The sequence below is a fragment of the Erythranthe guttata genome, chromosome 13, assembly GCF_056151865.1.
Source record: "Erythranthe guttata isolate IM_541 chromosome 13, IM_541, whole genome shotgun sequence".
In the NCBI taxonomy this organism is placed as follows: Eukaryota; Viridiplantae; Streptophyta; class Magnoliopsida; order Lamiales; family Phrymaceae; genus Erythranthe; species Erythranthe guttata.
Window position 1 is genome coordinate 12,840,001 of NC_142545.1, and position 4,852 is coordinate 12,844,852.

Genomic DNA, 4,852 nt, shown 5'->3' on the forward strand with positions numbered 1-4,852 from the left:
AGTAAAAGAACTAACGAACTTAAGTTGTTGGGCCCCGTCCAACTTAAGCCCGTTAGGGTTTTATGCAAGACACTATAAATACTTGATTTATAGGTCTTGCACACAACACAACTCACACACGAAACCCTAGCCGCTCCCCCTCTCTCTCGGCCATCTTCTCCCGCGGCCACCACCGCCGTCGCCGCCGCCGACTCGCCAGAATCGGCCACCCCTTGGCCGATCCTTTTGGTAATTCTTTCCTCTTTTCTATTCTTCCATTTTTCAAACTATTACGTGTCTAGTACCACGTTTTAGTAGATCGAAGTATACGAGGTAAAATCCGAGATGAGAAAGATCGAAGAATCGATGAGCTGCCCCACGCCGTCGCCGCCGCCGGTTGCACCGCCGCTCACGCCGTCGTCGCTGCCATTCGCCGCCGCTGCTCCCGGATTGCACGGATTGGTTTCTGTGGCAATCTTGCTTCGACTCGTGCGCCTACCTCACGCTTCAAGAGGTAATAATTCGAATCCATTGTCGTTCGATTCGGTTTCGTTTAAATTAATATATGCATGTTCGTTTTAATAAGAAGTTTGTATGATTTTATGTGTCTACATGAAATTGTTTTTATTATTGCGAGCATTGTTATTTGATTTAAACGCGAGCATGGTTATTTGATTTAATTTCGGTTAAGTAATTAAGCATGTATGTTGTTTTTAATTTCGCTGGAAGCGCAAAGGTACGCAATTAATTGTTTTTAATTATCGGGCATGTGTTTATGTGTTTTGAATTTGTTTAAACCGCATAATTTTTTTGTTTTCCGCTGCGTACACGTGTGCGATTCCCAATATATATATATATATATATATATATATATATATATATATATATATATACACCTGTGTGTGTGTGTATGTGTGTGTCCGTGCGTGTGTGTGTGTGATATGGATGTATTAAATAAAAATGGGTATTAGAAAAAAAATTAGTTTAACAAAAATAATTTAATTTTGAGAAATAAAAACACCAATAACATGGAAAAAATAACTAAGTTTAAACTGTAGAAACTAACAATAGAGAAATATATAGAAGTGCAAGAAAATTTAAATTAGAGTAAAACAATGTAAATGAGAGAAAAGGGGTAAGAGGACAAAAGAGATTGGGTGAAATAAAAATAGAGAGAGATAAATGATAAAATAAAGGGATAATTAGTGAGAACCCCCAACACATTTGATTATATTAAGGTGGATTCAGCCCCTTTTCTAATATTAGTGCGACCCCCTCCACTTATTAAATAAAATCTATATTAATTAAAATTGAATTTGACATGACTAATCTATCCCTGAACAACATATCATGGGATATAAATCCTCTCTCTCTCTCTCTCTTATGTGCCGGTCGTTCAATCTCAGGTGGAAGAACAACTAAAACTCCGATAGCGACAACCATCAACAAATCATCCTCTAGGTTAGGTCGTCGATGCGGAAGTCTAAGATGACGTTATGGCCTCCTTCGGCAGGATTTACGGAGATGGCAGAAGCTGCTTCCTAGGGTTTCACAAGGGTTGTATTGGAAGATGCAGTTTCTTTAATTTATGTCGGTATTGTTGTATTTTCCCTACCAGAATTGGAATGTTGTTGATTCTGCAGCCATGAAAGTTTTCCTCTCTTTCTATTTTTCCCTTTTTTTGGGATTCTCTGTATTAGGGTTTTCGTTGTGGAGAAGATGGTATTTTAAAAGCCGTTTTCGTCCTAATTTATAGTAGTTTTCGCTGGAATTGGGATGGTTTGTTTGTACTTTATATATTTTAATACTTTTGTAGTTGATTTTCTCTCATTTTGTAATTCATTTCGATAATTTTATAGTTGAATGAATTGAATTTTTGTGATGTTCGATGCAATGAATTTATTTGTTATGTCAATGGGTTTTTGTGATCATATACAACTCACTGTGGTTGTTGTTCAAATACAATTATTTTTTATAGTTGTTTTTGATAGCTTGTAGTTTATTTCGATAATCTTGCAGTGAATTAAAAAGTTCTTTTTTTTGTTAACTGTAGTTATTTTTGTGCATTTTTACATTTTTATAGTTGAGTTGCATAATAGTTGATTTTAGGGGCTCTTTGAGATAAGTTATGTTCAAGTAACTTATAAATGATTTTGGTATTTTTATAGTCGTTTCTAGTGTCCCTGCATATTTATAGTTGGTTTTGACAAATTCTAATATTTTACTTTTGTACTTGTATCAATCATTGGTTGGATGGTGGGAACGATTAAAGCTCTATTACTGGAATCCCAGCCTCCACCACCAGAAGGATAACACTTTTTTCCCGACGATGATGACTCGGTGGATTCATTCAAAGAGATTTCCTATGTAATAATATGTATATATGAGTAATTTTTTTTTTTTTGATATGTTCATCGTTGTTTTGTATTTATCGTACTACGCGTTTGTTATTGTTTCAAAATGCAGACAATCTGTTGGCGTTAAACATGTAATCATTTATTGTATAGTTTATTAAGATTCATAGTTTAATAAAAAAAATGATAATTGATCCTTGGTAAGTTTTGTTGTAGACAATCTGCTATCGAGTTTGTTTGATTTTGATTTTTTTTATCAATTGAGAGGTTTGAAGTTGATTATATGCATAACGTAACTTTGTAAAACGAAATCACCTATTGTCTGCATTAATCAACTATTTTCATTAAAAAAATCAACTATTAGTTCTTGAAATCAACTATTGTCTGCATTACACAACTATTTTTATTACAAAATTAACTATTAGTTCTTCGATCATCGTAAATAGTAGAAGTGAAATAGTGTTTATATAACAACATCAACATTTGAGTAATAATTTAACAACATCAACTACCGTAATCAACTATTGTTTATATAAAACCAACTATTTAAAACCAACTATTTATGAAAAATAACCTTCCAATACCAGTTCACTATCACACAATGTTGAAATCAACTATAGAAAAATGCAACCGGAAACAAACAGTACAACTATAACTGTAAGTATCAAAATCGACTAAATAATAAAATATTAGTAAATTCCAGGAATCGAATACCGTTCATCTTTTCATCCTTCATTCCCTTGTAAACCAAAAAAAAAAGTTAGGGTCGATTTTCTGAAGATGACTTAATGGGTTTCAAACCTGACTATTTGGCTGAGACGAACACATTTTTCGATGAAAATAACAGAAAAAATGTTCTTGTAGTTGTCTGCGGTAGATTGAAATTAAACGAAAAACAACTACGGTAAAGTTCTAGTAAATTTAGAATATCTTGAGCATTTTTTTCGATGACTGTCACCGTTAATTGAAAGCTTCATCGAATTGTTAAATAAAACCAACTTCACTTTTATGAAATCGACTATTTTCTTTATGGCAAAAAAATCCAAGAGCATCAATCAAAGACAAACAACCAACGTCAAGTAATCCTACACAGAAATCAAGTAAAAAAAACGACTATTTCTACTATTTCTTTGTTTGTAGTGAAAAAGACTATTTCTAATATTTTAGAATACAACCAAACAGGCTGCCTGCAAATCCACGATACACACCTCAACACACCAAAGCACACCCAAGCAAATCCAAACGACTACTTTTCACTATTTGTACAAATCAATCAAACACCAAAAACCAAAATTAGGATATATTGTTAGAGGTAAATGTAGTATGTTCGAACACGTCAATTTTAGGTCAATTTTTGGTTTGGCTAACTTACTGGTCGCTCGTAGGCATCTTTCTCACTCACTAATGGCGTCAGAAATTATACGGAATAAAGATTTTGGGTTTGAAGGTGGGAGTTTTGGAAGAGATGGGTGTTGCGCGATTTTGGGGATTTCGTGAGATATGATTGTAGCAGTTTTGATTTTGTCGTTTTTATTTTTTCTTATTTGAGTCCCGGCTTGTGAGGGTTATTTTTGGTATAACAAAAATAGTGGATCCTCTCCTAATATTAAAAATGTAAGTGGATCCGCTCTTATTAAAAAAAACACTAGAGGGGGTTTTCACTAATAGTCCCTAAAATAAATTGGGTAAACAAAATTAATATGGAAAGTGGGGGTTAAAAAATTAAGAGATGAAGAGAATAGGGGTTGAAAGAAGAGAAAAGAAAAATCATTATAAAATAATAACAACAAATATAATATTTTTTGGGCCGCATTAGAAAGTGGGCCCTGGGCCCTGCTCGCCCTGGGCCAGGGCCGCCCCTGCTCAAGGGATGTCGTTTTTGAAAGACTAGCCGTGTTAGCCATATGCGTTGACTCGAATGGAAGTTGTCAATTACGAGGCGGCGAATTTTGGGGATGCAACCTGCAAAATGATTTATGAGATGGCGAGTCTCAGAACGTCATTTGTTTTGCTGACCAAGTGCCGTCTTGGACAAATACTGCAGAGTGAGAGATAGCGGCTTTCTGTCTTTACAGACTGGCAGTTTGTGAGATGCAGATACAAAGCTTAATTTTGTGTTGGATACGAGGATAGACAACTCCCATAATAAGCATTAGGGAAATGATATGTTGTAGTATGTCGGCCTGGGTGATGAAAGTTCAAAAGGTGCCACCTTAAATGATGACAACTTAAAAGGTGCCGCCTTGGGTATCGCAGTTCAAAATTTGCCACCTTGGGTGATTGTTGTTCAAAAGATGTCATCTTAGGGCGATGACAAAGGTGTTGGATGAAGATGGTTCAAAAAGTAATAACTTGGGTGACGATAGTTCAAACGATGCCGAATGGGGAGATGCCAACTCAAAAAATGCCGCCATGGGTAATGACATTTCAAAATGTGGCGCCTTTGGTGATGATATTACAAATGTTGTCGCGTGAGAGATGATATGTCACAAAGTTTCTACCTCGGTGTGACAAATTGA